The sequence below is a fragment of the Amborella trichopoda genome, chromosome 12, assembly GCF_054954075.1.
Source record: "Amborella trichopoda isolate Santa Cruz 75 chromosome 12, AtrichopodaSantaCruz75HAP2 v2.0, whole genome shotgun sequence".
NCBI classification, from domain to species: domain Eukaryota; kingdom Viridiplantae; phylum Streptophyta; class Magnoliopsida; order Amborellales; family Amborellaceae; genus Amborella; species Amborella trichopoda.
The window spans coordinates 40,370,668-40,393,421 of NC_142347.1; the positions used below are offsets into that span (position 1 = coordinate 40,370,668).

Below are 22,754 nucleotides of genomic sequence, written 5' to 3' on the forward strand. Positions count from 1 at the left end.
TGATCATGGAGAGATAGATCACGAAATCAATTTTGAGTTTTCATTGTTCTGGGAAAAGGCCTAATCTCTGCTATCTCAAGTCTCGCGACACCGTCAATAATCTTGGGAGAGGGGTCCATCTCTTCCCTCAAGATTTCAACATTGGTATCAGAGTGAGGCAGCTGTAAATTTTCTACTCTCAATTTTGGCTCTCTACTGCTGTCACCTGAGTTGTGAATCACGATTGCCTGAGTCGTAATTTTTTCCATTGTGAGTCACAATTGCCTGAGTCGTAATTTTTTCCTTTGTGAGTCACAATTGTCTGAGTCGTAATTTTTCCATTGTTAAGGATTTTTGGTGCACGGTACTTTACTACCCCTATCTTGACGCTCATATATATTGGATGATAACTTTATTGATAATTTTACAATCTTGATGCTCTTATTGATAAAGTTATTGATTCATATATATATATATCTTTTTTGTTTTTTTTTGTGCATAATCCTCTACTTTATTTCACCTTCTTGCCTACGTGATTCATATATATCTTATTGATAAAAATTATTGACACTCATACATATATAGCCATCATATCTGAATAATTCATTGTTCCCATATGTATTAAGTCGGTGACTGATAGAGTTATTGCTAGAATTTTTAGAAAGTCAAAACTATAGATATTTTTAGAGGCATTGAATTGTTGCTGGAATTTTAGAGACAAGACAAAGACACATGTAACTGCAGCCAATAATTTATTTTTATTTTTATTTTGCTGCTACATTTTTTTTTATATGCTTTAACTAGGATTTAAGGATATTTCTACATATTCTATTTGCATAATAATTGTTATTGTTTAGCACAATTATCATATGCTTTGGTCTCTTTCAGTGATAAAATTTTATGATTTAGTGAGCACAAGTTTTTGTGATTATGTTATGTCATATTTTTGTTGAAAAATATTAAATATTATTGTAGAATCTCTCTCTAGAGCTAAAACATATATTTATTAAAATTAGTCTTTTGCAAGATTTGAGATAAAGTAATTGTTGCCTTTATTGATTTTTTGTTGCATCACAGCAATGCGAACATAAACTATTCGAGAAAATTTTTCTTTGAGGTTATTGCTCACTAAGAGTCGACAAACTTATTGATTTAGCTAGCAGATAACCCTTTCTTAAACATAATTAAAATTTTGAACTTATGTATTGCCTAAAAATTCAAAATGATATCTAGGCTAGTCATGTCAAAACTATCCAAACTTGAAAAACTCAATGGGGCCAATTTTTCTATATGGAAAAGAAAAATTGGATATATTCTTTTTCAAGATAGGGTAGATTACGTCCTAGAAACATAACCACGAGTTTTAGAGCCTAATGCCAATGATCAAGCCAGAAGGCGACTTGAAAAATGGTTAGAAGATGACAAAGTAGCTAGGACTACTATGTTGAGCTTTATGAAAGATGATTTGATTAGAGTCTTTAAGGATCACACCACAGCTCAAAGCATGATGGGTATTCTATCTGAAAAATATGAGGCCACTACTGAGACCCATGTGCAATTATTATTAGAAAAATACAATTCTTGCAGAATGAAAGAATCGGACTCAGTAAACAAGCATGTCAATAAAATGACAATGCTCGCAAATGACCTTGCTGCAGCCGGGAATCCAATCACCGATCGCATGCAAATGTCCATTGTCCTCAACAGTCTCCCTCCATCTTGGGAGTATGTTGTAATTGCATTGAACCATTTTGCACAATGGATAACCATGTTGAATATTCTCATGCATCTTTGTATTGAAGCTGAGAAAAGAATGAGGAAGAAGTCAAATGAGCTGCACTTTTCCCAAAGTTCATCTTCTCAGATCCTCAGGAAACCTTACAATAATAAAAAAAATAATAGATATAAAGAAAATGGAAGAAATTTTAAAAATCAAAAGAATAAGGTTGAGAAAGCATGTTTTTATTGTAAAGAAGTTGGGCAAATCAAATTTAATTGTCCTAAGAAGAAAAGCAAAAATAGGAACCAGAATAACAATCATGCTCGAAATAATCAAAATACGAGAAATTACTTGATATGCGTAGTCTTATAATCAATAGTTGCCGACCATGACTTGAGAAATTGGTAGGTCAACTCAACCTCCACTCGACATGTCTCGAAGACTACGGATGGATTTACAAAATTAAAGGAGATTGCAGTCGGTAACCAGCGGATTTACATGGGAAATGACACCTACTGCGATGTACTAGATATCGGTACTTTCAAGCTGTGTTTACCAAGAAGAACAAATCTCTTATTGACTGATACATTGTATACGCCCAATATGAGGCGTAATTTGATTTTTGTCCCTAGGCTAGACGACAAGGGTTATGAAATAAGATTCAGGTCTGGTTAGATTACCATTAAGAAGTATTATAGAGCATTGATGTACGATACTAAAGTTGACAATTTACACCGATAGAATATTAATAAAAGTTCATTTCTTTGATGCCTCTTTTAATGCTTATGTATGTATGGATGATCCATATTTATGGAACTTAAGATTACGACATATAAAATAAAGACAAAATGAACCAAATGGTTAAAAGAGGCTTGCTCCCTAATTTAGGAGAAATTGTGTTCAAAACACGAGAGTCATGTATTTATGGTAAATTAACTAAGAAGCCTTTCGCTGAAGGGAAAAAGTCTAGTGAACTACTTAGTATTGTTCACTCTGATATATGTGACCCATTAAATGTGAAAACACATAAAGGTATGGAATATTTCATAATATTTATGAACGATTATTCACGTTATGGATATGTATACCTAATTAGTAAGAAATTAAATGCATTAGAAACATTTAAAGAATATAAACCTGAGGTAGAAAATCAGTTAGGTAGACATATTAAAATTCTTCAAATAGATAGGGGAGGTGAATATTACTCCGCCTTATTTAACGAATTTTATAAGGAGCATGGTATAATTCATCAAACAACTATGTCATATACACCACAACAAAATGGCGTAGCTGAAAGAAGAAATAAAACTCTAATGGACATGGTTAGGTCTATGATGAGCCATTCAAATTTATAACTTCGTTTTTGGGGTGAGGCTCTCAACACTGCAATGTATATAATTAATCATGTTCCAACTAAATCTATAGACTTAACCCCATATGAATTATGGACAGGTAGGAAACCTGACTTTACTATCTTGAAAGTTTGAGGTTCTTGGGCACATGTGCTTATACCACCACAAAATAGAGATAAATTACAAAGTAAAATTATAAAATGCTCTTTTATATGCTATTCAAAAAGTTCTAAAAGATATAGATTCTATAACCATGATACTAGATCATTAGTAGAGAGTCGTGATGCTCATTTCTTAGAAAATATAGATGAAAAAAATATTTTAAATAAGCCTGTTGACTTACATGAAATTTGATAAACATAAGGGTATGGAAAACCCTGTTACTCAGACTCCCTCTACATTTAGTGATAATGATTCAATTAAATAAAGTATACCTGACAGACTTAAAAGAACTAGAGCCTCATGTACGACTTTAGAAGAATTTTATGTATTTATGAATGAAGATAATTATTTTCCTTTGAGTGAAGATACAATAGATGAACCTCAAAGTTACAGTGAAGCTATTAGCTCACATGACTCAGCTGAATGGACTAAAGCCATGGATGATGAACTTGATTCTATTGAAAGAAATCAGTTTGGGAGTTGGTTGACTTCCCTAAAGATAGAAAAGTCATTGGTTGCATATGGATCCTAAAGAAAAATCTTAATGTAAATGGATCCATTGATAAATATAAGGCTAGGTTGATAGCTAAATGATTTAACCAAATTGAGGATATAGATTATGTAGAGACTTATTCTCCATTTATAAAATTTTCAGCTGTTAGGATTATCTTGGCATTAGTTGCATATTATGATCTATAATTATTTTTTATGCATGTCAAAATACCTTTTTTAAATGGAGAATTAAAAGAAGATATATATATGAAACAAGTAGAATGATATGTAATTAAAAACCAAGAAGACAAAGTATACAAACTTAAAAAATCTTTATATGGTCTAAAAGAGTAAAATAATCACTGAAATTGGTCATATAGCCAAAAAGTTAGACCATTGTGTATATGCCTAAAATAGTGGGAGCAATTTTGTTATATTATCACTATATGTGGATGACATTTTGATAGCCGATAATGATATTGGCATGATTAATCATACCAAATCATGGCTAAGTTTCTATTTTGAGATGAGAGGTATGGGAGAAGCCTCACATGTATTGGGCATTAAGATAACAAGAGATAGAAGTTCAAGGCTTCTATGTTTTTCTCAAGAAAATTATTTAGAAAGTACTTTAAAGAGATTTAAGATGGAAAAAATTGCAAGCCCATAGATACACCCGTTTGTAAAGGCTTGAAATTATCAAAGAAAATATGTCCATTAAATGATAATGATAAAGCTGAAATGCAAAGAATTCCATATGCTCAAGCTATAAGATGCATAAATTATACTATGTTATGTACGAGACTTGATTTGAGTCATGCATATGGTTTTGTAAGTAGATTTCAGAGTAATCCTATGATGGCTCATTGGCAAGCCAAAAAAATGATACTTAGGTATATTCAGAAAACTAAAAATTACAAATTGTGCTTCCAAGCTAACAACTTAGAGGTTCTTAGTTACTCTGATGCATATTTTGCAGGAGACCCAGATGATAGAAAATCAACCTCATGATTTGTATTCCTCTTTGAAGGTAGATGTGTTTTTTGGTCTAGCAAGAAACAAAGTTGTGTAGCTCGGTATACTATGGAGGCTGAGTATATTGCTTGTAGCATTGCTACAACTTATGTCGTATGGATTAAACGCTTCATAAATGATTTGAAGCTGGATATAATTGACAGACCTGTTAAAATTTTTTGTGATAATCAAACTGTTATTTCATCAATTAGAAATGAAGCATATAGTTCCATGAGTAAGCACATTGAAATTGATTATCATTATATTTAAGATATTATTGAAAAGAATGAAATAACTGTAAGTTATTTGCCATCTTCAGATATGATTGCAAACCCTTTAACAAAGGGGTTGAGTGCAGAAATATTATCAAAGCATGTAGCTTAGATGGGACTTAAGAATATTTAAGTCTGGAACTCACAAATGAGATCTTTTTTTTTGATGTCTTGGTCATGTGAGGAAAAACCGCATTAGTGTGAGAAACCCCATGATATGACTTTAGATATTTTTTGTTATGACATGTATAACCGCACTAGTGTTAAAAGCCTTATGACAAAAATATGCTCATAAATTTTAAACTCATTAAGTGGTAAAAACTTTATGATATTTCAATATATGTAGCCCTCATGGCCAAGTGGGAGATGTTGATACGTGTGTGTGCCCATGGGGCCTTTAATCGTATCATCTTTCTCTCTCTTATAATTTAATGTTTATCACTAAATTAGGGAGGCTTCTTAGAGAGATAAAGTATCGTTATCTAATGGGTAGAAAATAACCACCCGCCTCTTATGATTACAGGGCCATATTTCTCAGAGATTTCAAAAGAAAAACCGAACGTTGGAGAATAGCCTCATTTCATGCCACTGTAAGATGGGTTTCATGACCATGGACAGGTAGACCATATAATCAATTTTGAGTTCTCATTATTCTGGGAAAGGACCTGATCTCTACAATCCCAAGTATCGCGACACCGCTAGTAATCCTGAGAGAGGGGTCCATCTCTTCCCTCAAGATTTCAACATTAGGGACTAGTAAGCGGATGAGCGCCAATTGCATTTCTTTTTAATTTTGCTAATATTCTTCTATTGACATCACCTTGCACAATTTTTGTTTTTTTGTTTTTATATTAACCTTTAGAAAAAAGTTTATAAACAGTCGAGGCTCTAAACAATCAAATTAGAGCCCACCTCAAAAATTGCTTTGATGCCCAATGACCTCAAATTAATTATCTGAACATTAAGATGCATGGACATGAGAAAAAAAAAAAATGGATTTCAAGTTTTGGAAAAATGCATCTTATAATACATTTTTGGATCATCAATTTTCAAAATTTTCAAGGTTTCATAGATCTGCTCGATCTACACTATTTGTTAAGCTTTAAATTTTATAATTAAAGATGAAAATATATTTTAAGGCTATCACAAAGATTTCCAGTTTTGAAACTACATTTCTCGATACTTATTAAAGGTGCGCTTTACTTTGATTATTTATAGCCTCAGCTATGTACAAACCGCACATACATGTACATATGGACATAGAACTATAAACAAGTGTTCTATATTTATCCATTTCGCATCACAACAAAGTAGCTTTCAATGTTTCATCACAACGGTGTTTCTATCACAATAGAATATGGAATTACCAACCAAAAAAACTATTATATATATATATATATATATATATATATATATGAGTAATGATCCTATGATATCCTCCCACACCCATGTGTGTAAGACCTCAAAGGATCACCATTAAATGTGGCACAGATCTTTAGAAAAGTTATCACATGAGTGTGGCACTTTACTTTTCTAAAGATATGTGCCAATTTTAATTGGTGATCTTTTGGGGTCCTACACATATGGGTATGGGATATGGGAGGGTCTTACAAGGTCATTTCCCTATATATATATATATATATTTAGGGCAGTGATTTTATGCAACCGTTGTATAGTAATATGATGCAACTTTAAAAAACCATCTTATGGCCATTTGTTTGATCCAAATTTTGAAATATACACTTTTTTCATTCTAATGAACAATTACAAAAATAAATAAATTTGAAAACACAACATAGAAAGTATTTTATTATCCCAATTAACATAGGCCGTTCATTTTTGTGAGATGCTTAAATGTAGGCTTTAGAAGGGTTTTTTCATGTCTAAATTTTTTGGATGGCTTTCTTATTATTAGATGAACAATGTTAAAAAAGAAAAAAATGATTTTGAGTTTATAAAGGCTAAGATCTTGAAATTCACAAAATAAATTGTCTAAATTCGTTTTTTTTAAAGGGACTCATTTTGACCATATTTAGGGTTCAAATTGAACTTTTCTTTTTTGGGGGAATTGATTATTGAGATGAAGAGAGTGTGTGTACAAAATTTGAGGTCATACAAATACCATAAACATGGTTTTCTAGAAGTGTCGTTGCATTATACTATCATACAACTGTTGCATTGGATCATTGCTCATAAATATATAAACTCATATATATATATATATATATATATATATATATATATATATATATATATATATATATATATATGAAGGCCATTGAACAATAATTTTTTGGCCTTACCTAGTGTCATCAGAGTAATACTTGATAATTTTTTGTCTAAACTTTCAATAAATCCAGCAACAATATTTGTCATAGATTTATTGGGAGTATAAAATGAAACAACAACAATAATACTAAACAAAAAAATTGTATTAGTAAATAACAAAAACCATAAACCAAGGTATATGATTATTTAAAAAAAACAAAACAAAAGAGACCCTCAACGTAGGATTGCAGTTAACTAAAACAAAGCATAAAGACCAAATATATAAAATAGTGGTCCATCCAAAATGCTATGTTGTTTTCATCAATAAAATAAAAATAAAAAAATATGAAATTAATGAAACTCGTTTATCCATAAAGAACGCAACAAAACGTATACACAAATTCAAATCTCACATTGAATTCTTAGATGCCTAAATCTTTAGTGTCACCGGATCTCTCTCTTGCTCTTTATAAACACGCTATAGGTTTAAAGAGAATAAAACATTTTCTTTTGGGCTACTATTCTTCTGACTTTATCTATTGTTTTGAGATATAAGATTGTTTTGATATTATATTATTTTAGAGAATATATTGTTTGTATTTTTTCATACATTTTTTTAAGGGAACCTATTGATGAAATCTTTGATGAAAAGTTTTTGTTAAATCAAGATTCTTAGTTTTCTTCCATTGTTAATGTGTTTATCTTTTAACCCAAATTCAATAATATAAAATAAATGAAGAACTAAAGTTATACAAAACAAGTTCTTTTTTAATATTTTTTGAAAAAATAATAAAATACATATTTATATCAGTCCCATTCAAAAAAATTGATTATTTGAATTCTTATGAGAATCCAAAAAAATCAAACACTTCTTTCATAAAATCCTGTTGTAAATATAGACTTGTTAACTATGCTAGTGCCGCCTAGTACTCGATCTATAAGAGCCGTTATTTAATGACCCTAAACACATTTATTTTCTGAGACGTTAAAAGCTAATAAAGGAGGTCCTACCGGGAGTCGAACCCAGGTCGCTGGATTCAAAGTCCAGAGTGCTAACCACTACACCATAGAACCTATCAATATCAATGTTGAATACAAATAGATATTTGTATAAAAAACTCGATGCTGTATAACTTTTGTTCCTTTTTTAGCATTTCATCGTTTTGATTTTTCCACGAATGCTTAACATTGTTTTTAACATTTCCTTAATTTACTCATGATTATTTTAGCCATCCCGGTTTTTTCACTACTACTTTAGCCTTCGTTTTTTTTTTCAAACCCCATCCCCCTCCACCCCAAAAAGGCCAAACAGGCAAAAAAAAAAAAAAAAAAAAGATAAAAAATAAAAAATTTAGGCCCTCTTCCTTTTTTTTGGTTGTAACCTTTAAAAAGGTGAATGTGGCCTGTGTGTGTGTTTTTTTTTTTGGATGTCTTCATCGTTGTACAATTTTTTTTTTTTGGGAAGCTCGAGGGACCTCCAATGCACTATTAGTATTTCACAACTACTTAACTTTTAAAATGTCCACAAAAGAGGAGTATTTTGAAATTTTAATAATAATTAAAAAATATGTCACGACCCCACCCCCTACCGTCCTACCATACTTTTCGGAGGGTAACAGAGCGTGGGATTGCGACCAAAGGCAGCGAATGCCACTCAGGTGAGAGTGTGCTCAACGCTTTTAAGACAATGAATCAAAGCAAACCACGAAAGAAGAATAAAACTCCAATCACACGAACACAAACTAAAACTAGACAACCAAGCTCCAGACTTCATATATATACAAGGAGATCCAAAAGTATTACAAATAAATCCAAAGCTCCAAAGGCCCAATAACATTTACATGATTTAAAAAATGGACATTGACTATATGGCTACTGCCATCCAAAACGGACAATTGAAATTAAAAACTTCCACAAAAGCACGGAGCTCCAACCGCAGGCCACTATCGCTAAACTATCCATCTTCCACCTGCGGCTCTCACTCTACAAGGATGAAAGATGAAAGAGTAAGCTATAAAGCCCGTTAAATAGATCAAGTTGTCATGCCCTCTTGCCAATTAACATTTTCTTTTATAACAATACACAAGATGTTATGCAATTCTTATCAAACATGAGCCATGTGTCGAAATCAACTCTACTAGTGTGTAGTGCAAAATTCATACTAAAACAATGAAAAATCAGAGCAATCATATATGATACTAAACAGAGGTTCATAAAGTTATTCCGCCAAGCAAGTCTTAACAGAATCGACATATTTAGGCAAGTAACAACAATTTACAACAAACTCATTCCCTGGTTTCCTCTACTCCCGAAGTAGAAGCCCTATCCATCTGACTAAGCCAATCACATTGCTTAGGACTTCTACCATCACTCAGGAGAGAAAACAATAGGAAATGGTTTACCTATTTTGTAATATCTTCACACACACAGTCCCCTAGCGCGCTTTGGGGCTTTTGATAGGTTGTAGCCTTACAAGACACGACGTCCTCCTTACACCCTTTTGGTGATAGAGGTTATACTACCAAAGGATGACCCAATGTGTAGTGCCCACATAAAATTTGGGGGGTGCGACCCTCCCAATACACACCATCCCAACTCTCGTCCTATCATAGGGAGTCAGGAAAAAAAAAAATTCAATTGTCGGCACAAGGTCTGACCACTCAGGTCTTGTTCATCACATAGCACTTAGCACCTATCACTTATCACATAGCAGACCACACAGGTCTTATCACATGGAAATTATCACATATCACTTAGTGGGTCTCAAAATCATGCATACATATCACCATAGAACATGTATTATAATCATTTTCACATCTCATACCTGAGCATGTCTTACTATCATGCTCACATATCTCATTAACAACACATTGCCATGCTTACGTAAAACATCGGCGTGTCATGCATACAATCATATTATTATGCTTATTAGTTTGAGAGACATCATCATGTCGTGTCATGCACTTAATTGATCAACAAGCTCAGTAAAACGCAACTTTCGTGAAGAGAATAACCCTTAAATATTGGCCTAGCGTTTGCCGAACTGTTGGTGATTTCGAGTGAAACTTATGGTATTACACAGCAGCAAATATAGGGTGATATCTTAAATCTGACATAATTTTCAAACTACAGAGAATTTCATCATGCTTCAAAAACCATTTTTGAAATAGACTCGTTTATTTTTCATTTAAAAGTAATTTGACTCCATTCTTATATATTTGGTCAATAAACAGTTTCACACAAATACTTACAGAGTTCCTAAAAAATCATTTCACAATCCCAGCATACCACAGAAAATGACTCATAACTTTCAAACCAAAATAGATATTAGGAAGAAGTCTTTTTTATCTTAAAATAGACTCAAAGAGGTATTTTCCCACTAAATTTCGTGATCAACAGAGATATTTTTTATACTCAATTAATCACACAAAAGGGAGTCAGAGTTCTAGAAAATTTATGTCTTCACAGCAAAATTTTCTAGTGTGACATCCTAGTACAAAAATGGAAATAACTTCCAATCCATAAGAAATTTTATCATAGTTCCAAAACAATTTTTATATATTTCATTTAGAAGTAGTTTGAGCTCATTTTGATATATTTTGATTAGTGCACAATGGTACACAAAAACACACAAGGTTCCTAGAAATTTATTTCACACTTATGGCATACTTCAAAAATGACTGATAATTTTCGAACCAAAAGAGATATTCACATGAGGCCTTTTCCATCTTAAAATAGATTCAAATGGCACTTTCTCATTAAATTTCATGATCATCTGAGATATTTTCAATGCTCAAATACTTACACAAAAAGGAGTCATGGTTATGGAAAAACAGAGCACATACAACCAGATTTCATATTCTCTATCACATCCCTATTCTCAGTTACATCCCTATTCATGCTTGAAATTTCATACTTGTAATAAGGTAATTAAACAAAAGTATGGAACATAGAACTAGATCCACTTATAATACTAAATGAGACGCCCAAGTGCTTCACACAGGTTTCTCTTCAAAGGCCAAACTCCAAGAATGGCTCAAGCTCAAAGCTCTAACTTGGAGAGAGGGAGGATGTGTGTGAGAGAGAGCAAAAGTTTCATGGAGGGGTCTGAAGGTGAGGTTTAAATAAGCAAAGAGAGCTGGCGGCAGCAAGCAATAGACAAGTGGCAAACTAGGGGCATACAAATGCCATAGGGCACGCAAGAGGCATGCAAACATTCATGGACTGTCGCACACTCGGCAACGTCTCGAGCTCGGCAACGTCTCGAGCTCGGCAGCGTCGCGAGCTCAGTAGCATCACGCGCTTGGCGGCGGCAACGTGCACGGCGGCATCGCGCACGGCGGCAACGTGCACGGCGGCATCGCGCACGGCTGCAATGCGCACTACAGCGTCAGCGTGCTAGATCACCCTTGCTGATGACTCGCCAGCACACCACCATTACACCGAAAAAGTCCGGGTCCTTACAAAATACTTGTGCTAAATATTTGTTAAAGGGAGTGATATAATGAAACAATATTAAAAATCATTTTTAAGGTCATTTGTTTGACTCAAATTTTTAAATATAACTCTTTTTTATTCTAATGAATAATAGTAATAGAGCAAAATTTTAAAATACAACCTAGAAAGTTTTTTTTTTGCCCATAGCCCATCAATTATAGTAAGATGAATTGATCTAAGGCATAGAAGGATCACTTTCCTTTCCAAAAATTTTAGATAGTTTTATTGTCATTAAATTAATAATATTAACGAAGGAAAATTTGATTTTAAATTCGTAAAGACCTAGATTCTGAAATTCATCAAATGGATGATCTAAATTTATTGTTCAATGGGATTCATTTTGACCACATCTAGAGTGTATATTGAATTTTATTATTTTAAAATTTAATTATTGAAATAAAGAGAGCGCGTGTGCAAAATTTGGAGCAAAGCATAGAGATTTAAGTAGTTCAACAAATGTCTACATCCACGGCCAACAAACTTCTCTTCGACTAACTATATTTGCTGCATGGTTTCTTCGATCAATCTGTAGAGCATTGGCATCTTGCTCTAGAGACTAAATAAATATCACCATTTTCATTTTCTGTGGAAGATCATTTGGATGCAGTTACAAAGTTGCAGCACCAAGCAAATGTCTCATGTGCCATTAGAGCAAAATGATGCTTTTGAGTTGTAACCCCATCCTTGATAAGCAGCATGTACCATTCAAGGGAATTCATTTTTTCATGCTATTGTCAGGCATGAAATAATGGCCTGTTTGTGTATAAGGCCACCACATAGGTGGCTTGCATATAATCGAAACAGGCCCTTAGTTTTAGTTGCACCTACCTCTTGGATCACCTGGCAGTACCTTAAGGGTTTTTTTTTTTTTTTTTTTTTTAAGGCTAACAATACCTAACTTTAAAAATAACCAATTACATTTAGGATAAACCTATTGCATTTATGTGGATTACTTTTGCCTTGGTAATAACATAGTCAGGTAACCAAGTGCTACATTTGTAAGTGACATGTTGAAGCGACATTTCTCAGGCATCTCATATTATCCTATAGAATATGAAAAATATTATTAAAGGGATTAAAATGTTCCAATTAATATTAGATGATTTACTTTTTTTAGTTTCATTTTGCCCAAATATATCCTCAAAAATATTCTTGAAAGTAACCAAATTGCACGTGTTTAAGGTTGGTGAATTCTTAAAAAAAATAGGGGCATCTTAATATATTCTGATGCCAAAAGAAGTATGCAATGGACTTGATACACAAATTTGGAATGGAGAACTACAAAAGCAATCTCTGTTGAAGTTAATGGGAAGTTGAGAAATAATGCAGGAGAGGAACACGCATATGTACAAATAGCTGGTAGGGAGTGCAATATATTTGACTTGGACTTGTACAGATACCTAAAAAGCCTCATCTCGAAGTAGATCGGCATATTTTGCGGTACGTGAAAGGTAGGATTGACGATGGGATTCTCTACTACTGGGGTTTTGCTGAGTGAAGTAGTTGGCCTTTGTGATGCAAATTATGCGGGTAAGTCGACGATTCGGAAATTAACTACAGGGTATGTGTTCAGGCTGCGTCCGGAGCGATTCCTTTACACAGTAAGAAGCAACCTATGGTAACCTTATCTACGACAAATGTTGAGTAGTGAGCAGCATCTATGGCGATTCAAGAGAGTGTATGGTTCGTGCAGCTTATACATGACTAGCAGCAACATACAGAAGTTGGACACTGAAAATGCCATACGACATTGGGAGAATCTGGTGTTTCATGCATGGATGAAACACATTGTGGAGCAGCATCACTTCATTCCAGAAAAGGTGCAAATTTGATAGATTGATGGAGGCCTAGGGTTGGGAGTTCGATCGGATCAACCAATAGACCTGAGGGTTGACTGGATTGGGCCCTAGTTTGGACTTAGATTTTGGACCCGACGGGTCAGGTTTGGGTCTATTTGACTTTGATCCGACCTACGTTGGGTCCGTGTCTAAGTCTTCATCCAGCTTAGACCTTGTTGATCAGGTCGGGGTCAACTCGAAAACCATTTGTTTCTTTTTCATCATTGTTTTTCTAACGATAAAGCCATCTAAAAAATTTGGAAAGAAAAAAAATCTTTCTAAAGCATAGATCTAAGCGTTGTACCGTACTGGACGACCTATGTTAGTTGAGCTAAAAAAAATACTTTGTAGGATGTATTTTCAAATTTTAGTTTTTTATGATTATTCATTAGAATGGAAATTATGCATGCTTCAAAATGGCCCTAAAATAGTTTTCAAATATTGTTTTATTATATTATTACAAAACAATGCATGATATCATTTTCCAAATAAAATAGCTATATTTTTTTAAGGAAAGTATAGAATGAGATCATTTACCTTTTGTACAAGGTGAGATATTAATCTTGACCATTGGATGTGAAATTGGATTGCTGCAATTATTCCATTGACCAAGCTCAAACTTCAAAAGAAATTTTCTCGAAGTTCATGATACATTCAAGTAATTGTGACCATCTTATATCAAAAGTAAATGATCTCTTTGTATATAATCCTATTCTTTTATATCTTTAATTTATAGACCAAAAACCAATCCAACCCAGTGGGTCGGATCGGGTCAACCTAGTACCGACCAAACCCATTCCCACCCCTACCGAGACCGTCCCAAATATCTTTTGAGCCCACGAAGCCCAGCTCTCAGGTCTTAACATGGGGCCTAAGTCTGTGGGCCCTACCTCGTATACAGATCTTAGGACACGGACGCATTGCGTCGTGCGATCGCACCAAGCTCCCAACGGCGGCAAAAGGGGCACCATTGACACATTGAGCTACGTTAAGACAAACATAACCAACATATTGAAGAGGTGAAAATGAGATAAAATCCTCCATAAATTTGAAATTTTGGATAAGGAATTGTTTGGGGCCATTAGATTTTATCCTCTCATTGGAACATACTATCCATTTACTCCATCGGATAAAACCCAGGACCTCCATTGGATAAAACCTAGGACCTCGAATTTTGGGATGTAACCTCTTCGAACAATATTCTATAAGGTTACAATTATATTTTGAAGGTGCACCTAAAAAATCAATATGCTATAAAGTTACAACTATATTTTGAAGTAAGGTGCACCTAAAAATCATTATACTATAAAGTTACAACTATATTTTGAAGTAAGGTGCACTTAAAAAATCCTACTCGAGAGTATTTCAGCATAGGAGAACCCTCCGACTGATTATCTAGACCTTGAGATGAATGGACATGAGGAAAAAAAAAAAGAATTCCAAATCCAAAAATAGTGCATCTTGTAACAAATTATTTGGATCATCTATTTTTAAGATTTTTAAGTATTTCTTGATCCGCTCAATGTTATACCAATTTTTAAATTTTATAATTGAGGATAAAAGGAGATTTGAAGCCCTCATAAGGTTTTTTATGCCGAAATGACGTCTCTAACTAAATTTTATAGGTATACCTTTACAAAAATTTCTAACTTGTACTATATGGTCTTGAAACAAACAAGGAAAATGTTTATATAAACGTGAGGGCCCTAAATAATCAACTGAAGGCATACCTCAAAAATTCACTAGAAGAGGTTGTTTTGATGCGAAGAGGTTGTTTTGATGCCCAAAACTCTTCAAATCGACCATCTCAACCTCAAGGTATATGGATATGAGAAAAATTGGATTTCAAGTTTTGGAAATAGTGCATCTTATAATATATGTTTTTTACTGTCAATTTTTAAGATTTTCAATTGTCCGTAGATATGCTCGATCTACACTTATTTTAAAGCTTTAAATTTTATAATTAGAGATGAAAATAAATTTTCAAGCCATCCCAAAGATTTCCAGCGTTGAAACAACATGTTTTGACAATAATTGAAGGTGTGCCTTACTTTGATTATTTAGGGCCTCATTCTCTTACAAACCGCACCCAACAAATAATGCCTCGATAATGAATAGAAAATGTTCAATTTTCAAATGGTAAGTAAGATCTAAATATTAGAATACTCAAAATTCAACTTTTTTTTTTTAGACATAATCATCCAGTGATTCAGGCGGTTTCTGAAAGTTTAGATTAAAAATGTCTTCCTTTATTTTATACCGTGGGAGTTGTGTAGGGTATAAGCTCCCCCAATTCAATTTGACAGCTAATGACTGGTAATGATTGTGACCTTCATGTGCAAAAGATAAAAGGTGTGGTTTGTATCTGGCCGAGGCCTTAAATAATCAACATAGGGTGCATCTTCAAATAGTGCCAAAATGAGTTGTTTTACTATTAGAAATTCTTTATGATGACATGAAATTGTTTTCATTTCTAATTATAAAATTTATAGTTAAAAAATAGTATAGATCAAGCAGATCAATGAACGCTTGAAATTCGTAAAAATTAGCAGTCTAGATTTTACATTACAAGATGTACTATTCCAATATTTGAAATCTATTTTTCACATGTTTCTACATATTGAGGTCGAAATGATCGAATTGAGGGTTTTTCAAATCGAAACAACCTTTTCGTAATGAATTTTTGAGATGGCCCTTAATTAAATTGTGTAGGGCCTCACCCTTATATAAATTTTTTCCACGGTCTCATATTTCTTAGCCCTTATTTGTTTTGTAAAATTCTCGGTCGATTTTTTAACATCACACAAATTTTCTTCAAGACTGGCCACTCGATTGGTTTTTTTGGTCGCCGTTAATTTCATGTGTCTCGGAGTATTCGAAGTTTAAACCACAATCTCACTTTGAAACAAAAAAAATCTGAAACAAAAATAAATGGCATCTTTTGCTTTACGTTTTAAAGGCTGCTTTTGAGACACGAAACATTTTGAAATGACTTTTGGTCGCATTTAACATTGCAATGCCCACTTGTTTTTGTTGGTGCCGAGGCCTTTTCAAAAGCATTTCCAGGGCCGGGAAAGGGGTCACTCGGATTTTGATTTGCCTCACCTTGCATGGAAGCATTAAAAAATAGGGTATGTAGTCTAGTAACTTCTAGTTCCTTTCTCCATAAATACAATACATTTTTAATACGGAAGTGCATATGATAAGATTATTTATTTTGATATAGGGAGGTCACAAAAGAAGAAGAAGAAGAGGAGGTCGAAATCGGGTGGATGAAGATGTGTCATTGTTTGATAACAAATTTCAGAATCAAATTTCTCTAACGTTGTGAAACACTTTCATCTATTAGATTTCATATACGATGGCTCAAAGTAATTATGACCTCTTTGTATAAAAAATAAATAATTTCATAATATATATAATCCCTTTTAATATTTTTTTCTTTTAGAGTCTCTTAAGTCCAGTTTGGTTGTCCATGCAGCTTCATCTATTACTGGTTTTGTGGACCAACATGCACTAGAAAATGATCATAATCACCACTACCGCCAGCACTAGTGGGCAAATATGTTTTTCATGTCTTGACTCTTTTGAGAACGACTCTAGTAGTGTTTTACAAAAATAAGAGTTTTTTTTTTTTTTTTTTATGGTTAGAGTTGCAGACATAAATAGTTGTCAGGAACCACTTTCATCAAGCTGGCACACTTCCCATTCTAGCATAACACTAGGGGAATTCCATGCACATAGTTTTGTTCCTTTTTTTGGCTAAATTATTTCCTTTATTAATCACTTTTTGTTTTTTAAGGGCAGCCAGTTCGAACTTGGGATAAGGATTTAAAAGTTTAATACCAAAATTCAGTGAGAGTTACCATTATGATACTATAGGTGGGGAGTTATGTTGTGATATTACTCTGTTTGTCTTTTTATTTGCAATTAATCAGAAAATTATTAGGATTTTAAAGTATGAAATTAATGTATGATTTTAGTACTAGTATTAACATTTTTATTTCAGTTTAGTATAATAAGTACATTAAAAATTTTATAAATGATAATGTGGATAATCAAATAAAACAAAAAAAATCTCCATTCCCAGTTATTAACAATTTTGGTTTGAAAAGTAGTACTGTTATTTGACAATAATATCATTTTAAATTGTTCATAAAGTGCATAGAGAGTGAAGCATTGGGTTTTTAGTCCCACAATTGAAGAATAGAAAAAAAAAGAAAAGTGGTGTATTCATATGGAAATACTCTTTCTATTGTGTTCATAAAATCAAAGAGAGGGGGGACTTGAGACACTTTTGCATGTTGCACGTTTATGAGGGTGTAAAGACAGCGATGCCCGAATGTGAGCGGAGCCGCGATCACAGTCTTTGTGAGTTGTGATGATGCTCACAGTGTAATGAATATCGCTGCTATTCAAAATCACCATCAGCGACATTGCAGGGCGAGTATACGTAGCCGTTATGTACAATGCCCATTGAGATGACGGTTGGGTGTAGTAAATGATTTGAATTTCCCTTTTCATTTTTGGGGTCCATCAACATGGAAAAGATTGTTTAACTGTGGTATAAATAGAACTCAAGATGTCATTTTGTGGCTTTCCGCCACCTTGATAACCTAGCTTTGAACTTTTGTCTCCCTAAAAGTCTAACATTGATGTGCTATACTAGTGCATAGAGATCTAATGCATGCACACAGTATGGTAAGCAGCTGCTAAATCATTAGTCAAAGTCGTTATTAATGGCATTGCTAGCATAGTCCCTCTTAGGGACATTCCCAGACGGCTATTACTATACACTACATACTTAGGGTGTTGAGGCAACTATTGGGTGTAGTGATTGTTGAGTGTTAGTTATAACACTTGCAACAGTGAATGACTGTTAAGGGGTTCATATCATTCAAATGAGGAGTCGCCTTGTCATTGATAGATAGGGTTCCAAATTGTCTTTTCAACTTTTTCTAGTGCATGGTGTAATTGCTATTGTTTTGCATTGGACATGCGAGATATAATATAGTTCTTCAATTTTTTAAGTATAGCCAGGATAAATTTTGCTGAACTATTTTTTTTTTTTTTGGGTAAGTAAAAAGAGGCAAGTCACTAGGGGTTTGGGCCCTGATAGAGATCTTATGGGACTCGACATCACTACCGTCAAAACCGCAGCCATTCTGAAAAAGTAAAACAAAAAATAAAAAAAAAGGTAAATCAGTGCAGATTTGAGCCCCTAACCTAACCTAACCTTATGCCTACTATAGAGGGAAAATAATGTCTTAAGACAATACTCCTAGGATGCCTAAAAACAGGAAGGTCATTCTCTATGATCTAATTTTTGCAAACCCTCATTTCACTTGGCATCTGTAGTTTTCTAACAAGTATTTTGCTTTTAGACTACATGTATTGTATTATCAAAAACGGATTTTATTAAGAAAATAACCAAAAAACTTAAAATTTTGTGAAAATTTGAATTCTACTGAAGTATTACCAAAGTTATTATGGTCATAGTAAATTCATTATCGTCATCATTCGAGCCTTATCCCAACTGTAGTTATAATAAATTATCATGAGTAAATGGAGATAAACTGAATCTAGAAGAGATAATTCTCACTTAAACTAATTTACTTGTGTCTTTGATTTTTATTGTGGAAATATTCATGTTGTTACTACTCTCAATTTAGTCATAATGTCATGCGTAACACTGTTTTATTTTTATTTTTTCATATTTGACATGAAATTAGTGGTACCACTTCTTATAAAGGCACACCGAAACAAATAAAAAATATTTATGATAAAATATTTTCATCATAAACTTAATTGGCCTCATTTACATTTTCATTCACGATAAGATGTAAGTTGGTTTCACATTTTCATTCAAATAACCCAAAAAAAAAACATTTTCATTCAGGATTATTACCTATTGTTTTAAATATGGGTGTGGGTTTTATAGAGCCAAGGCTCTAATAAATCAAAGTAAAGTGCAGCTTCAAATAGTGTCGAGAAATGTGGTTTCAATACTAAAACTATTTGTGATAGCCTTAAAACATATTTATATCTTTAATTATAAAATTTAAAAGCTTCAAAAATAGTGTAGATCGAGCAGATCTATGCAAATTTTAGAATCTTGAAAATTGACGGTCCAAAAATGTGTTACAAGATGTACTATTTCCAAAACTTGAAATCTATTTTTTTTGTCGTATGCCTATGCATCTTGATGTCAAGATGATCAATTTGAGAATATTTGGGCATCAGAAAAACATTTTCTAGTGAAATTTTGAGATGGGCTCTAATTTGATTGTTTAGAGCCTCAGCTCTGTATAAACGTTTTCCTTCTTTTAAATATTTCAAACAATAATTAGAATATTTCATAATTCCAGATGCTCCCATTCCGGAGCAATGAGTGGAGTCTTCCAAATCTCAGATTTGACCTCATCCCAAGAACCAAATGGAATCCAAGCCAAAAAGCGAAAGGGCAGCCACCTTTCTAAGTGGATTTGGACAACTAAGTTTTAAATCAAATTCCGCCTAAGATCTATCCATTTTCTTGAGTTTCAGCCAACAAGCTCAATCCAGAAATAGAGCAATTTACACCATCGAATATTAAACTAAATTACGAATTAGAGTCTTTTTTTACTAGCGCCAACTCAGCACTAGTTTATTTATTAAATAATTGATAGATATTGGTGATATCCAAAATCTTGTTTTTTTAGATATATGTAGCATCTATGATAAGTTTCTATTTAATGGGGATTCCCAATATTTTATATATAAAATAAAAGAGAAAAGAATAGGTGTGTCTTATTTACGTCACCATATGAAAATGTGGCTTCTTTTAGAGAGACAAAGAGAGCCAGGGGCCTGATGTGTACGAGAGGCAAGACCTCCTTTTAAGGAAAAAGAGCGTGTGCATGAGAGGCAAGAACTCCCCTTAGAGAAAAAGAGCGTCATATGGAAATAAAGGTTGTAATGTTGCTTCGTACAGACTAAGAGGCTAGTTTCTTATAGAGAAGCGGTTTTCATGTAGATTTTTAGTGGTTTCCCCTTTTAATAAGATAAATTACATGTTGCTCTCAAAGTTCTCATCCTGGACAGTGGTTTGATAGTGGAATAGAGGCATGAGATCAACGGGTCTAAAAAAGTTGCCCGATGGGATTTATCGATCTTATGTGCCCCCAAAAAGTAACTATGTGTTCCAAAATATGTGATATAATTTGTAGCCCTTTTGAGATGAACCACCTAAATTTGTGATTCTTGTAGCATATATGTTTTATGCTTCAGTTCTCGTATTATGCTCGTATTCTTGCTTATTTTGTTTTTAGTTGGATAAATATACAATCCTAGTTGTATCCAACTTTTGGGGTTCTTGTTTCCACATCTTAGAGTATTCTTAAATCCTAACAAGTTGTATCAAAGTGCATTGTTCAGTACGAAGCCAATGTTTGTGCATTCGGTTGAAGAAAAATAAGTGGCAAAGTTTGCAATTGTTTCATTTGAGGACGAAAAATATGATGGCCAATACAATCTTTCAAACAAGAATGATGAAACAATTTATTTAGCCAAAGATGAAAAATTAATAAAGTTATCCAACGGATGTTGGCATGGTGAGCAGGTAATTTTGATATCAAGATGAAGATTGTTAGATATTGGTGATATCCAAAATCACCCAAAACAAGAAAATCTCATATTATGTAAGATTGTGATTGATATTGAAATTAATATTGACAAATTTCCCAAGGGAAATAGAAATCTAAAAAGATTAGGATTCTTGGTTACATTGCTTGGTTTATGATATGAGTAATGATCCTATGAGACCCTCCCACACCCATGTGTGTAGAACTCCAAAATATCATCATTAATTTGGCATAGATCTCTAGAAAAATTATCGATATCTTTGGCTGCCTTGCAGTCAGTTCTGATAAGAAAATGTTGATTTAGAATATCACTTTGAAATTTGGAAACACAATGAACTATGGCTAATAATTCTTTTTTAACCATGGAATAATTTAATTGTGTAGTATTCCAAGCTTTAGAAGTATATCTGAGTAATTGTTCTTGATTATCAATTTTCTGTTTGAGAATACCTCCTAATCCTTTGTCAGAAGCATCACATTCTATAATTTTGAAAGCAGTGGGATGTGGAAGGGAAAGACAATCAAGAGTTTTTACCTTTCGCTTGATTACCTGTACTGCTTGAGTATGGATATGGGTCCAAGGTGGAGGATTCTTTTTGAGTCTATCATATAGAGGCTTAGAATCGATAGCAAGATTAGGATAAAAATCACTAACATAGTTTAAACATCTTAAGAACCTTTGGAGTTCTTTTTTATCAAGTATTTGATCAGGAAACTTATCAACAAATTGTATTGATCTATCTATGGGAATAATTGTTCCATGATGAATCATATGACCAAGAAACCTAATATTGGTTTTGAATAAAGTAATCTTTTTTGCTGAGACTACCAATCCAGCATTCCGGACTGCATGTATGAAAGTATTAATATATTTAATATGTTGATCTATTGATTCAGAGAAAATCAAGACATCATCTATGTAGACTATCATGAATTGATGATATGCATTAAAAACATCATTCATTATTTTCTGAAATTCAGATGGAGCATTCTTTAGACCAAATGGCATAACGTTCTATTCATATTGACCAAATGGGACATTAAATGCTGTTTTATATCTATCTTGTTCTTGGATTTGGATTTGCCAATATCCAGATTTCATATCAAATTTAGAAAAGATACAAGCTTGAGCAACTCTATCCAATAAATCTTTTTTATTAGGTATAGGATATCTTATTCATTTTAAAACTTTATTTAAAGGTTTATAATTTATAACTAACCTAGGAACTCCTCGTTCCTTTTCAGCATTCTTATTAACATAAAAGGCTGCACAGCTCCAAGGTGAGGAGCTTGGTCTTATGAGCTTTTTATTTTGGAGATCAGTAATCTCTTTGCGACACATATCTAATAGGATAGTATTCATTTGTATTGGTTTAGCTTTTGTAGGTATTTGTTTATCATCAAATCCTTGTTCATATGGTAGACTGATATTATGCTTTTTTCTTTCCCAAAAAGCATTGGGGTGTTCACTGCATATAGAAATTTCTATATGGTGTTGTATCGATTGGATTTTTTGTTGAATTGAAGGAGTATTTATT

The 22,754-nt window shown here is 33.2% G+C and overlaps 2 long non-coding RNA genes and 1 other non-coding gene across 6 annotated transcripts in view; 1 reads left to right on the forward strand and 2 right to left on the reverse strand.

The window, feature by feature from the left end:
* On the forward strand, positions 1-18,238 carry LOC148779587 (uncharacterized). 3 transcript variants are annotated; one of them, XR_016045841.1, is made up of 4 exons: positions 1-343; positions 5,515-5,609; positions 11,263-16,725; positions 16,821-18,238. It is a non-coding gene; the product is annotated as an uncharacterized LOC148779587 (long non-coding RNA). The 3 variants fall into 3 exon arrangements; XR_016045840.1 differs by having other exon boundaries at positions 1-249; XR_016045842.1 differs by having other exon boundaries at positions 1-163.
* Positions 8,262-8,333, reverse strand: TRNAQ-UUG (transfer RNA glutamine (anticodon UUG)). Its single transcript has one exon. It is a non-coding gene; the product is annotated as a tRNA-Gln (tRNA).
* LOC148779588 (uncharacterized) overlaps positions 9,022-22,754 on the reverse strand; it is a 19,526-nt gene continuing 5,793 nt past the window's right edge. For both annotated transcript variants that reach the window (XR_016045844.1, XR_016045843.1), the window contains exon 2: positions 9,022-9,242. This is a non-coding gene — a long non-coding RNA (uncharacterized LOC148779588). The remainder of the gene's footprint in view (positions 9,243-22,754) is intronic.